The 15,626-nt window shown below is 42.1% G+C and overlaps 1 pseudogene; it reads left to right on the top strand.

The window, feature by feature from the left end:
* LOC102184996 overlaps nt 1-15,263 on the top strand; it is a 34,080-nt pseudogene extending 18,817 nt beyond the window's left edge.

The raw sequence follows: 15,626 nt of genomic DNA, 5'->3' as shown, positions 1-15,626 counted from the left end.
CTGAGGCTCCTTCTGCTCTGGTACGCAGATTGCTTTTTTCCTCCACCTTTGTCCGTCCCCTGATTCCGGGACATTATAACCCTCTCCACCCCCCTCATCTTTGGCTGGTACTCACCTTGTGGGAGCTCTTCCTGGGTTTGGCTTCCCATTTTGATGCTTCCCCAAAAACCCAGGCCAGGACTAGGCGCTATCTCAGAGATGACACAGAGGCCACGTCAGCGGCTGAGAGCCCGACATGGCCACAGACGACGCGGTGGTGTTTACTGCCTTCTGCCCAAAACAGGAGATTTCTCCACAGACGCTACAGAGCAGATGGAGCCCCTGATCTGTCTCGGTGTTGAGGCGTGATTCCTTCACGCCCCTCCCCACCATCCAGTCCCACCCCAGGCTCTCTGCTCTCCTCATCATATTCCCTGTGTGGACTGTGTTAGCTGCTCAGTCGTGTTCCACTCTTTGCGACCTCACGGACTGTAGCCCACCAGGCTCCTCTGTCCATGGGATTCTCCAGGCAAGAGTACTGGAGAATTGCCATTGCCTTCTCCAGGGGATCTTCCTGACCCAGGGATCGAACACTGGTCTCCTGCCTTGCAGGCAGATTCTTTACCGTCTGAGCTACAGGGAAGTCTCGTCATATTCCCTACCACCCTCTTACGATGCCTCAACTCTCCATCTCACCTTGCATGTGAATTGCTAAATTAGTTGATGAATCAGCTTTTGGTTCATAAGCCGACTGCCAACACTGACAGTTACCAAACTGAGTTGTCCCGTGGCGGGTGGTGCAGATTCAGATGACCCCCGGGGGCAGAAGGCAGGGTGATGGGATGAAGCCGGTGGATGGGAACCAGAGCATCTGGAGGCTACCTGCCCTGGACAAAGGGTCTAACTGCTGTTCTTTCTCGGTGCAGGGCTCCCAGGAAGGGATGCCGCCTCCAAATGCTAGACCCTTCCAGCTTTCCAGAAAAACAGAGATACCTGGATTCTTATGAAAAATCTGCTATTTTGGGGGTGGAATATTAGTGTGAGTAGGATCTGGTTTTCTGGGTGCCAGTTGGCGACGGCTTTTCCAGTGTATTCTCAGACAAATTTTTACATAATTTTAAACACGATTTCCAGATTGAAAAATCCTCTGAGGCAACCCAACGTCAAGGGGTGTGAAATGCTAAAGGATACCCTGGAAATCTACAGATGCTGCTGTTTATGCCTAAAAATGACAGTAGCAACAACAGAAATTCCTAGTAAGTGACAGATAGCCACTTAAGAAAATCTTTTACCGAAAGGAGATTTTAAGCATTCCATAAGAGGTCCACTGTGCATGCTTTTGTGCCTGAACAATTCATTTTTCATAAACAAAAAGCCTCTAATTGTCTTCCATTTTAAAATATCTTTGTCAGCGAAGATTCTGAGGAGGTAGTTAGAGGGGAAAATAAAAACACTCTGAAAGTTAGCAGGGACATCAGGTAATCTCTTATCCCTTATGGAGTTTACATTTTGAGTGACAACTAAGGTTATCCACTTCACAAATACTGTAGCTTTACTTTTGAGCAAGGTGAGAGGAAAGCATATTATTTCCCTCTATTACTGGACATTATCTTTTTTAAAAGAAATCAGGATGCCATGCTCTAACACTTCAACAACTGCAATACTTTGAAATGCAAAGTATTTCAATGTGGGATGGCAAAATGGTTCAACTGAGTAAAATGCTAGAGGAGGGATTTCTCAACCTCAGTATATGCAGCTGACATTTTGAGTCCGATTATCTTTTCGTGTGTGTGTGTGTGTGCATTTGTGAGTGTGTGTGTAGGGGGTTGTCCTGTGCACTGTGGTCTGTTCAGCAGCACCTGTGACCTCTACCCACTAGATGCCAGCAGTACACGCCCCAGCTCGTAAAAACCAAAAAGTATTTCCAGACACCACCAAATTTGCCCCGATTAAGAACCATTGCTCAAGAGGAAATGTTGTACATCACAACTTGGATTCTGATTCTCTGAAAATCTTAAAATGGCATTTCACACAAAAGGGAAAATACTGGAAAAAGCATCACCACTGACTTCATCTAAGTCCTCCGGGCGCTTCAGGGGGGCTTGGGGAGAGAGGTCTTTGAGGCAAGAGCAGCGATTGAGCGCTGACGAGGAAGTTGCTGGGGGCGGGGGCAAGAGGGGTCAACCCTGGATGTGAAACCTGCTCTTCTTGACAACAATGCCGCGGCAAGCAGGAACCAACGGAGACCTGTCAGGCCAGGCAGCGGCATCTGGTAGGTCCCAGACCACTCGTGGGAACTCCAGCCTTCATCTGGCCAAGTGTGAGGCAGATTTTCAACATCTCGAAGAGCAGGATGATACCAACCAGCTAGACATTTAAGAGGAAATCCTTTCTCCCCGCCCCCGCCCCCCGATTTTGGAGAGAAAACATTTTTCCAGAGAAACATGAAAGGTTATAATAGTGGTTTGAAATCAGTAACTCTCGATTTTTTTTTTTCTTTGTGGTTATGGAAGAAATCATCAATTCCGTTTCTCAATAGAACCTCATAAACACAACAGGCCAAATGCCAGAACAGAAATTAAATGGCTCTGTGAGCCTCAAGGGAAGACATACTTTAACCATGAAGTATTCACACCAAACCATGAGCACAGCACATGAAAGAGAGTGAGCTGGAGAATGTGGGGTGTGCATTCGCTGTTTTTGACAGCACTGTCTATCAAAATAACTAACAATTTTCAAAGACAAGACTACTTAATCTTTACTCTTTCGCTTTTCTGTCTGGGAGGAACTATAAAGAATAAGTTCACTACGTTTTTGGTTGCGTTTTAGTTCATGTTTCACTACAGTTAGATGTTTCAAAACGGCACGCTCTGCTCTTTTCATAGTTTGTTACCTTAAAATATGAATGACGATGTACTGGTGGATACGTATCACTCTGCGTCTGTCAAAACCTGTGGATGTGCAACACACATAATGAACACCAATGTAAAGGATGGTTTAGTTAATGATAGTGTATCGGTATTGACTCATCCGTTGTATCATCTATATTGCACTAATGCAAGACGTGAATAACAGGATGGAGTGGAGGGGTGTGGGCAGAGGAGGTGTGAGGGAACTCTGTATTTTCTGTGAACTGTCCCTGTACACTTTAAACTGCTATAACGACAAAGTTTACTAAATTTGAAAATCTGTTTTGTAAATTTTATAATAAAAGCCCCAAGACAGTTAAAATTCTGTAAATGTCTTTTAAATAGGACTTTTGAGTATCATTCTGCTACTTGCTTATTTACTGCTGGAAGATAATTGCTCAGGATGAAGTAGGGAAGAGAAAGGACTTCCTGCCTTGTTTGAGCGTGGCCACTGACCACTCTCATCCAAACTCCTGGCAAGTACTATCTCAGTGCTGTGAACAGTGGACCTCAAATTGCATTATATTTATGCATTCTCTTCTTGTCAGCGATTTCAGATGCCTTTACGTTTTTCCCTCACGAAATAACTTTTGAAGTAAAATTCACTCACAATTGTTTATAATACATTCTCCGTGAGAGGCCAAATTTATTTCTAGTTAACAACATATAGTACTCGCTGGAAAAGCAGTAAGTTATGATGAATCAAAGAGCTTTTTGTTGGACTTTATCTATTCAACAGCAAACAAGCTGTTGTGTTGAAATATAGGAAATTTGTTTTCTCAGTGGCATTCTATTCACCCTGTCATAAAGACTATTGGTCCCAGTTTAATCTCTGCAACAGTGGGACATTTTTCAACACAGAAGCTTCTTGGATGGTTGTCAGAGATTCTCCAGGCTAACTAGACTGTCATCTGTCATGGGAAGACTCAGAGCAGAACTTTACACCAGAGGCTCTGAAGGGAAAGAGCAGTCTAAAGAAAGTCTTAAAAGGTCCTTTATTCAGAGGATACACATGTGGTTGAAAGGATAGAACCTACTTTTATGACCGCATTAAAAATACTCAGCGTAGCCAAGACTAAGTGCAATTGGATGTAAGAGAAAGCTAGTGCTGGAAAAGACTCCTGAGAGTCCCCTGGACAGCAGGGAGACCCAACCAGTCCGTCCTAAAGGAAATCAGTCCTGAATATTCATTGGAAGGACTGATGCTGAAGCATCAGTACTCTGGCCACCTGATGTGAAGAGCCAACTCACTGGAAAAGCCCCTGATGCTGGGAAAGATTGAGGGTAGGAGGAGGAGAAGGGGACGACAGAGGATGAGATGGTTGGATGGCATCACCGACTCAATGGACATGAGTTGACTCTGAGCAAACTCCAGGCAATAGAGAAGCCTGGCCTGCTGCAGTCCACAGGGTTAGAAAGAGTCAGACATGACTTAACTGCTGAACAACAGCAGCAATGCTGAAGAGTGCCAAATACTTAGAGTTGGGAGGAACAGAACAAAGTGCAAAACTCATGGGCTTTGGAGTCCTGCAGACGTGGGTTCTACTCCAGACTGTAGAATCCCATCAGGGTGCTTCACCTCGCTGGGTTTCAGTCTTGCACCTGTGGAGTGAAGAAAGGAGAGGTCACGTCGTCAAGAGCTAGGTTCACGGTAAGAGTGCAGGAAGTGATGGTTTCCCCACTGCCGTCAAGCGTGGTGACGGCAAGAGCAGTAGTAGCCAGGCCTCCCCGGTGACTCCGGGGGTAAAGAATCCACTTGCAATGCCTGAGACCCGGGTTTGATCCCTGGGCAGGAAGATCTCCTGGAGAAGGGAATGGCAGCCCACTCCAGTGTTCTTGCCTGGAGAACCCCACGGACAGAAGAGCCTGGTGGGTGACAGTCCACGGGGTCACAAAGAGTTGGACACGACTGACTTGACTAACACTTTCACTTAGTAGTAGCAGTAGTCATACATTCAGAAAAAGAGACTGTTTCCAAGAAGGTGAGATATCTCAGTGAAAAGCAGGGAGACTGGGTTTCAAGGTGAAAGTTCCTACTTCTGCCAGGGTCCAGCCCCGGTGGATCCAGGGTGATTCAAAGGTGGGGACGGAGTCGGCATCCTGGAAAAAACATTTAATTACAGATATAGAGGGAGATTAGAAACAGATAGTGTAGTAGGAGAATTAGTGGAGAAAAGAGGCTGAACAACTGGTTTACATGGAATACCAATCACCACCTACGTAGGCCACAGGCGTCTTTCCATTCTCCCAAAGGAGAGGAGGCACTGAGGCCTCCCCAGTCTGATCTCAGAAGCCCAGGCAGAATTAGCAGGCTTGGTGAGTAGCCACATTTCAGATGGGAATTCAGCCAGGAAAGCAGAGAGCAAGAAAGAAACGACATGGGGGAACCAGTCTTTCCAGAAACTGATCCGATTTCTTTATTTTTCAGGTTTGTTTATATACCTTTTTGTTATACATAGGGATGAATACAGAGTCACGCGGGGGTCAGCAGACCTGACCCTTGTCACAATCAGGTGCTTCATATAAAATTATACAAAGGTCTTATGAGTTTCATCATCTTTTAGCCATGAGGTCTGCTGACATTTTATGGCCCTTTCTGATACTGGTCAGTTAACCAGAAAACTTATTTTTCCAGGGGTGATTTTTTCTTAAATCACACATCACCCTCCAAATAAAGTTGCATTCCTATAGGGTGAGGGTGTAGTGAGTTACAATCAAGAAAGGAATTTACTTAACCTAAGGTTTAACATGATTAATCTTAAAGGTTAATACTTATTTTTCCTATATGCTAGTTATATTCATTATAAGGGCAGGAATATGGAGATTTAGAAGCAAATATTGGCTCAACAAATGTAAACCCTTCACCAATATTCCCGTTAAGATCTATTTTGTTTTAAGATAGTGATAAAGTTACATTTTTGCATAGCAAGGACACAGTGATTTATAGTGATTTATAACAAAGTACAGTGATCTATAACAAAAGAGAAGATTCATTAACTCAAAAAGTCTAGTATTGCTAACATCAAAAAACTACTATATTTCCTTTTCTATATTCCAAATACATTGATTAATATATTCCCAGGTGCCTAAGGATATGGAGGCCTGATGGCAATCATTGACTCATCAATGAAAAAAGCCCTATGCTAATACTCCAAACTCTTTGTGCTGTTTATGGCTGAGAGGTTGTCACACACACGAGCTAGTCTGTCAGCAGAGAGGTTTGACCTAAGACATCCTGGCCACACCCAGGGCAGGGAATTAGCAGTAATTATTGGCAGGATAAATGAAAAAACCCTTCACCAATATAATTCCTAATCAACTGCTAATACTATACTAATGATCTTCTAACTTCTCAAAAGAGTCTGTAGTTAGAAAGTTTTAAAACATCCCGTGCCTCTCACAGTTGGGAGGCTGTAAACAATCACATGCGGCCGGACAAGCCTGATCAGGCAGGCCAGAGAACCTTCAGAGTTCGTAAGTTGAAACACTCTTGTCACACCCAGGAATTTTTATTAACTGGAGCTGCAAGTTAACTCCTTCTCTGAGAGAAATGGTTATGGGGGAGAGCTCTCCGTAAAGTACTCTGGTTTTGGGGTAGATTCTCGGGAACAGGGGGTTTCCTGAGGCTTGATCACGCCTTTGCGTATGCCAGGTTTCCTTCCTCATGGCCTTTGCCATGGGCGGAGTTCCTCATGCTGGCTCCCAACATGTTTCCAAAGTAGGGGGAAAGAACGAGGCACATTTTGACTAAGATAGGGAAGTTCCCTTGGGAGATTTACATGAAGTAAAAGTAAGGCAGTCTAATATCAGTTAGGGAATAGTATCTGAAGATTTGGGGGGAGGAGAGCAGATGACAGAAAGACAGTGGGTTCAGGAGTCAGCGAACCTGGGCTCTAAATTAGGTTTTTACCTTTAGAGTTCCAATTCCTCTGCTAACTAACTGAGTGACTCTGGGCAGGACAAGGCCTCTTTAGGACTTAAGTTGTTCACCTGTGAAATGGATTCATTGGGTTCAGAGGCTCACTCAAGACGGTGGCAAATAAGAGTCTAAGTCCTTTGGCGTACAAGAGGCATGATTAAAGCAGGAAAACAGTTTCTCGACAAGCTCTTTCTCGAATTTGCTGGAGAAGAAAATAGAGGAGGATCAAGTCAGAGAAAGAGTTATGTTTACAAAATACGGTCACAGCAGGACGACGGGAAGGGAATTACGTCAGTTAACTTGGTGCAGGAATGGATACTAAGAGGCCCACGAGTCGGGACAATGGGAATAACATGGAAATTACTGAAAGTGAGGGAAAGTAATTATTTGTAGAAGAAAAGGAACGTGATAAGCTAATTTTTCAAAGAAGTTAAGTGTCAAGACATGGCAGGAGATCTTTAATATTGACTAATGAGCAATAAATTAGATTTAGTGATTTGATATAAGTAGAATGGATTGTATTACACATTTTAATTACCACTTTATCATATTAAAGATTTCCTAAAAACTGACTATAAAATTCAGATAAGAGCATAAAGTTCCAAGGATAACCAAGACAAATTTGAAGAAGGAAATATGAAGGAAAGATTTGCCTCATTAGATACCATGAATTACTGCAGTGTACACTATATCAACTAAAATAATGTGGTGTTAGGGGAAGGTCAACATAGCAGCGAGCGGAAAAGAAGCCAGGCCTGCCACTTAATGGAAATACCTAATCTTCCATAAGACCCCAGTGTAAGCAGAGGTGACCTTAAAAACCAGGAGGCATTGTAAGCAGCTTCACTGCCTATATGGAAAGCTATATGATTAGGACCCTACCTCACATCATACTTCAAAAAAAAAAAATCCAAATGAATTAAAGACACAAATGTGAACACGCAACAAACTATGCCTTTTTATAATGAAAGGGGGAAGAAATTCTTAAACCAAGCTCAGCGAGCAAAATTTGTAAAGAAAAAGGTGGATGAATTTGACCGCATTATTAGAGTGAGCATATAAATTACTGGTGAGAATACAGCCTTCGTGAGCAATCTGGTAGTATTCATAAAGAGGCATGTATTCTAGACTCAGAAACTCCAATTGCTGTGATAGACTTGGAAGAAACTTGAACATTTATACAACAGGAGACATTCTGCGTAGCCTATACAAGTGAAATACTGGAAGCAACATAAATGCATATCAATAGAAAAATGAATAAGTAAATAGTTATGGCATGTCCCATACCTATTACATTTGTTTAAACCATGATCTACATGGACTGATACAGAAAGAACCCAAAACAAAGCACTGAGTGAAAGAAGCAAGACTGACACGGGATGTCAATTACGAACATTTTAAGAACTTACAAGAATAAGCAAGTAAAAATTGATAAAATACACGTTTAGTGAAAACACAGACAGTGGATGGGCAGGGTACATGCCTGCTTTGGGGTAGAAGCTGTCTCAGAGAGCAGCAGAGGGAAGTCACACCAGAAAGTGGGTTAGACCTTCTTTGAGTGTTTGTGCCTACGTTTATTTTTGAACAATAAAGAAAACCTGTTAGTGTCTTAAAATTCCGAGTGCTGGTAATGAATGTTTACTGTGTTACTCTTTACACTTGTCTGCTTGCTTGAACTATCCCCAAATAAAGCGCAGTGGGGCAACTTTTATCACTCATAATTTAAGCATTATCTATGTACTTGAATATTAAGGCATTGTAATTTCTGTTTTGTGAGTGTTTGGAAATTTTACTTCAAGCTTTCAAAATGATTTTTTTGTTTGTTTTACTTCTCTGCTTCCCAAATTATCGAATAAAAATTACATGGGGGAAAAAAAATCCTGCCATAAAACACTGATAGTTACATCAGCAAAGCATTCTTAACTTTTAACAAGATTTATTTTATGGCTCCACTTCGATTTTGATCAATTAAATGATCAGGGGCCACTACCAATTGAAAGGATTAGTGGGTTAATAAAATTCAGTTCTCTGAAAGTTACTTTCCAGTGTGTTTCCAGCATAGAAGGGCTGCGTAAAATGAGGTACACCTGTAAATTCCAAAGTGTAACTTGGGCTCTTGGGACCATGGACCCCTTTGATCTTGTCACAAATTGGCTCCTGGAAAGCAGAAGGCCTCCTGGACTCGAGTCTCCAGGGATCTCACCCCTGCAGCATCTCAAAACAAATAAAATGACTGAGACAGATGCTGGGCCCAGACAGAATGGCAACCATTTCACAAAATTAACCCCCAGATGATGTGAACAGACAATTCTCCACACGTAATTATGGCTTTTGTTATTTTTCTCCCATGAAAGCTTTCTATTGCTTTGGCTTCAATGCAACAGATAGAGGTATTCAGCCTTGGCTGGCCATATTTCTGATCCATATTTCAATAGATTATCCTGAATTGGCCTCCTGGAAGCATTTATGCTGACCGGTTTTGAAAACCTCTTTGTCAGCCCCTCACCCTTACCTGCTAACGCCCAGCTCTAATGGATGAAAGCAGGGGGTGATGATAATCACTGTCTGCCCTGCCCTGAGCACATTGCCTGCGTCTGCAAAATAGTCTGTCTGGAGGGGAGGAAAAAAAAGGAAATAAGGAGTATAATTCAATGAATACTTAGGAACCGAGCTTGAGGGTTTCTTTTTCCGTTTAAAGGAGTAGTGATATCAGAAGCAGGATTATGAAAAAGAAAGAGTTAGTGAAAATAGGATCTTTGTGAATTAGAATAGCAAGGCCATTTCAAATTGAATTACACAGGATCATGGCAATTAGAATTGGGAAAGATCTCTCAGTCTTTCTCTGTCAAAGCATGATTGCTCCCCACGGGATATTCTCCCGAGCTTAGTCCAGTCCAATTTTAAACGATTCAAGTGATGGGGCCTCCTTCCCTTCTCTTGGGATATCCCTTCACAGTCTGAAATAGCTAACAGCTAGGGAAGCCCCCGTGTATACATATGTCCTTTTTCCATTATTCTGGTTTGTACGTCCCTCATCCCCCTTAAAACTATTTGAATTTGAATTTTAAATGGGTACAACCTACATTTAAATGATTAAACCCAGCTGAGTCTGGGTCTTTTTGGACAGGCTGACTCTCTCTCTTTCACACACACACACAAGTACACCCACACACACACAACACTTGAGCTCATGACACACCCACAATGTATTTATGGGAAGCAACTAATAAAGATCCTTACATTTTATGTCATTCACTGATAAAACAATGTAAAAACTCAATAACCTACTGCTTTTCAACTGAGAGAGGGGCAACAAACTATAAACCTAAGTGCTACTTCACTTTGTGAATAGTATATTTATGGTACATGAGTAAAATAATGCGATCTTCTAATATAGTGCTTACTATAGCTTATTCAGTAAGAAGGATACAGATATGTAATATGGTGCTAATGCCATAAGTAAATTTATAGAAATCATCTTATTCAAACATTTTTCTCATCCATCCAAACAACAGGGGACTCATACTTTCTATGTAGACGGGCTCATTCCAACATTAAATTTGGTTTGAGCTTTGAGTAAGTTGCAGGGCCTAGGGGAACAGCTTGGGGTGTTCAAGGTTAATGGAGGTTGCTTAAGGGTATTTAAATTTGATCAAGGATTTTATATGGCTTTCCATGTCCTTTCCAAAGAGCTGCCCTGAAGTATTTTTCGCACCTGTCAATCAACCAACCAATATCCAATCAGTTAGGAAAATGAGTATCCTGGGAAAACAAGAAAAAAATAACTTGCGCTTTCTTTAAAGAGCTGGAATCTGCCGTTTCCGTGGGCACGATTTTTGATGTCATCAGTTCATGAAATTTTGAGCTGGAAAGAGTCTTAGAGCTAGGAATCTTTGAGCTAGAATCAGCTAGCTCAGTGATTATACGACCACGGTCTAGAAAAACTATAAAGAGGGTCTGTGCAGCAAATTAAACTTTTGAATGTCAGTAGGGTGAGTTTTAACTATGTGGATTGAACGTGCTTTTACATCAAGCACCTCCATAAATCTTGTGAAAATTGCAAGAAAGAAGTTTAAAAGAACAGAGAATGTAAGAGAAGAGTAGCCAAGGAGACATTCCTTGGCTATGCAGACTGGTTTTGAAGATGAGAGCAAATACGGCAGTAACTGAACGATTTGAAAGGAGGAAGCTGACAATAGCCAATATGTTAAGTATCGACATAAAAGTTCCACATAGTTCGATTCAGGAAACTCTCACAATGCTATAAAATTAAGTAGTATTGCTATCTCCATTTAACAGGTGATGCTTCTGATGTGATAGTTAGTTAGAGAGCTGTTAAGTGACAGAAGCTCATATGTCAACTCCGAGAATCTCACTCCCGCAGCTGTGAGAGGGAAATACCAGGGACGAGCAGGGCAAACTGCCCCACGCAACCCCCTCAGAAGCTCCGTGGGAGAAGGAGTGAGCAGGAGGCCTGAATGATGGGTGAAAGACCACTGAGAAAGGCCTTAGGCCACAAGCTCCCCTCTGTCACGTCAGCTGAAAGGAGATGCTAAACATCCAGGTGGATTCGAAGACTGGAGGAGGCTTTGCGGCGGAAAAAGAGCTTCCTTGAAAAAATATTCACAATACCTGGCCTTACGGGTTCCCACAAAAAAGCCAGAGAGCCAACAAATCCCCACACGGTGATGCCTGTTTATCAGTTTCCCACGTAAGCAACGTGCTTAAAATCAGATTTTAGCGCCTCTTTCTTGATATCTGTTTCTATTGACTGCTTTATCTCTTACCAATAGGTTGCGTTTCCCTTGCTTTTTCTGCGTCTCATTTTTCACTGAATGTCAGTGTGTGCAGAAGACCAATGGAGATGGCTGAAAATTTCATCTGAATATCCATATTTTAAAAAAGAACCTTGACTTCTACCTTACCCCATACACAAAATTAATTAAATATGGATCATAGACCCAAATATAAGACGATTAAGCTTTTAGAAGAAATCACAGGAAAATATCCTCAGGACCTTAAAGTAGCAGAGCTTTCTCAAAGAGCACAAAATGCTCTGTCATAAAAGGGCAAACTGATACATTGGATTTCATCAAAATTAAGGAACTTGGTTCACAAAACGCAACATTAAGAAACTGAAAGATAAAGATACAGACAGAAAATGCAGTATAAATCTGTGCTAAGATATATGACAAAATACTTATGAGAGTATGCAGAGCATTCCTTGAAATAAACAAGAGACAAGACAACCCAACTCACAAAAATTAACTGAAATACTTGAAAACAAGCAACGCAATAGAGTATATCCACATGTCCAATCATGTCTGACTCTTTGTGACCCCACGGACTGTAGCCCACCAGGCTCTACTGTCCATGAAATTCTCTAGACAAGAATACCAGAGTGGGTATGGGCTGCCATTCCCTTCTCCAGGGGATGTTCCCGATCTAGGAATCGAACCTAGGTCTCCTGCATTGCAGGCAGATTCTTTACTGTCTGAGCCACTAGTAAAGCCCCAAATGTCCAATAAGCATAGGAGAAAAAAACCTCAACCTCACTAGACATCAAGGATACATAATTTAAAATGACAGTGGGATATCACTGGTAAATTTCCAGAATGGCTAAAATTAAGAAGAGTGACTATATTAAATTTGGGTGAGACTTATGAGCAATTTAAACTCGTACATTGCTAGTTGATGTGAGTATAAATTGATATAACCACTTGGGAGAACTGCTTGGCAGTATGTGCTAAGTCTAAATACGTAACTATTGTACAAGTCAGCAATTCTAGTCCTAGATGAATACTCAAGAGAAATGAGTTTATATGTATACCAAAACATATGTAAAAAATATTAACAATAACTTCATATATAATAGCTTCAAGTTGGAAATAATCAAGATATCCCTCAGTGGGAAAATGGATAAAGAAACTGTAGTATATTTAACGGTGGACTAGCAAGCATTCATTTTTTTTTAAGTTTTAAAAAAGAATGAACTACTACTGTATGCAAGAACGTGGATAAATCTGCAAGGCAATATTTTAGTGAAAGGCAGGTGTAAAAACATATATACTACTTAATTCAATTTATATGAAGTTTAAGTACAGGCCATACATACATTTACGGCATTGAAGTTAGAATAGTCATCACCTCTCTGGGGGTCTTATCTACAATGCTTATGATGCTATCTTGGCCATCTGTTGGTTACTTGAGTTGTTACACATGTAAAAATTCATCATGTATATTTACTATCAGGGCACGTTACTGAATATACACTATTCTCAAGGAAGAGTTTTAAAAGGCTAAAAACAAGGTCAGCTAGGATCACAACATATGTGCAGAAACCTTTAAAATAGAACCTTGGGCTTCCCTTGTGGCTCAGTGGTCAAGAACCTGCCTACAATGTGGGAGACCCGGGTTCGATCCTTGGGTTGGGAAGATCCCCCGGAGAAGGGAATCTCCACTCCAGTATTCTGGCCTATATAGTCCATGGGGTCCCAAAGAGTGGGACATGACTGAGAGATTAAAAAAAAAAAAAAGAAACAAAGCTATCATTTTTTCCAGAAAGCCAAAGGGACTCACATACATTCATGGAATAGAAAGCAGAGGAGTTAGAACCAGAAAACAGAAGACAGAAGGAAAGAACTAGGTTTCTTTGGTGGTGGGGGTGGTGGTGGAGATAAAACGTAAAAATTCCATGGAAAATAAGTGGAAGAGATTATCTAGAAAGCAGAATAAAATGTTGGGAGATAGTCAATAGAAGTTACCAGGTTTTTAAACAATTTAGTTACTCCAGGCAAAAGTGCTCCACTTCAGGACGTGGCCTTCATGATTTCAGTCTGACCTTGGGACAGCCTGGAAATAGTTTCCTGCAACAAGCTGCCCGGTGACTTCAACAGAGTGTTTTTTATTTTTTGTGAAATTATATTAATTCGGCGTGGTCACAACTATTTCCTCAGGTGTGATTGGCAAATACAACATTTCGAAGACAACTGAGGAAGCACAGTCATTAACCTTCGCTTCAGTCTGTTCGGGAGAGGAAACATTTCAAAACAATCGGGCTATATGAGAGGGGGAAAATAACAAATATGGTCCCAACAGCAAGAAAACAATAAGAGAGGTGGGAATAGTTGAACACTGTCCTTTTGGTACATCCCAGCTATCAGTTAACCCTGTGTGTTTATCCATGTGAGAGCAGTGTGTGTTATCATTTCAAAATCATTTCTGCTTTTCCTTCTCTTAACTAATGTACATTCTAGAAAATTTGGATAATACAGTGAAGACACCGAAAAATCACCGAGGACCCTTCTGCATACAGATAATCACTATTGACTGAGACTTAGTTTAAAATCCTTGTTGTCTTTCTTCGCTCTTACTATACTTATATATATATCAATATATTTATTGATATATCTTTATATATAAAGCTTTATCGTACAAACAAGACTGGACCATTAGTAAATGAAATAATACATTTTGGTGCCGCCGCAGCACACTGAACTCCAAAGCTCCGGCGGCGGGGCAAAGAAGGGCCCGCGGGCACCTGGCAGGTCTGTACCTCGCAGAGGACAAATAAACACTAGCTAAGAAGCCCGGAGGCAAAATGCCCTCATATGCATTCTTTGTGCAAACTTGCTGGGAGGAGCACAAGAAGAAGCATCCAGATGCTTCAGTCTCCCGGAGTCTTCGGAGAAGTGCTCAGAGAGGTGGAAGACAATGTCTGCTAAAGAGAAGGGGAAATTCAAAGACGTGGCAAGGCAGACCAGGCCGGTTACAAAAGAGAAACCAAAATGTATCCCCCTGCTAAAGCGGGAACAGAAAAGAAGTTCAAGGATCTCAGTGCACCCAAGAGGCCTCCTTCAGCCTTTTTCCTTTGTTCTGAGCATCATCCAAAAAGCAAAGGAGAACATCCTGGCCTAAGCCATTGGTGGCGTTGCAAAGAAACGGGGAGAAATGTGGAATAACACTGCTGCAGATGCTGAAGCTGAAACTCCAATACTTTGGCCACTGACTCATTGGAAAAGACCCTGATGCGGGGACAGACTGAAGGCTGGAGGAGAAAGGGACGACAGAGGATGAGATGGTTGGATGGCTTCACTGACTCGATGGACAAGTTTGAGTAAACTCTGGGATTTGGTGATGGACAGGGAGGCCTGGTGTGCTGCAGTCCATGGGGTCACAGAGAGTCAGACATGACTGAGCGGCTAAACTGATGCTGATACTGACAGATGACAAGCAGCCTTAAGAGAAGAAAGCTGCAAAGCTGAAGGAAAAGTACAAAAAGGATATTGCTGCGAACAGGGCTAAACAGAAAGAAACCTGATACAGGAAAAAAGGCAGGGGGAGGCGAGTGGGGGAGAGTCCTTGGGGCTGAAAAATGTGAGGAAGAGGAGGAAGAGAAGGACGAGGGGGAGCACGAGGGGGAGGAAGAAGGCAAAGAGGAAGAAGATGGTGAATAAGTTGGTTCTTCTGCAATTGCTTTTTTTCGTTGTCTATAAAGCATTTATCCCCCCATAATCAACTTTGGAAGGACTGATGCTAAAGCTGAAACTCCAGTACTCTGGCCACCTCATGCAAAGAGTTGACTCATTGGAAAAGACTCTGATGCTGGGAGGGGTTGGGAGCAGGAGGAGAAGGGGACGACAGAGGATGAGATGGCTGGATGGCATCATTGACTCGATGGACGTGAGTTTGGGTAAACTCCAGGAGTTGATGATGAACAGGGAGGTCTGGCGTGCTGCGATTCATGGGGTTGCAAAGAGTCATACACGACTGAGCGACTGAACTGAACTGAATCAACTCACTCCTTTTAAAGAAAAAAA

Source organism: Capra hircus, chromosome 7 (genome assembly GCF_001704415.2).
Source record: "Capra hircus breed San Clemente chromosome 7, ASM170441v1, whole genome shotgun sequence".
In the NCBI taxonomy this organism is placed as follows: Eukaryota; Metazoa; Chordata; class Mammalia; order Artiodactyla; family Bovidae; genus Capra; species Capra hircus.
The sequence above is the reverse complement of the archived record's forward strand: the minus strand, read 5'-3'. Positions and strand labels throughout refer to the sequence as shown.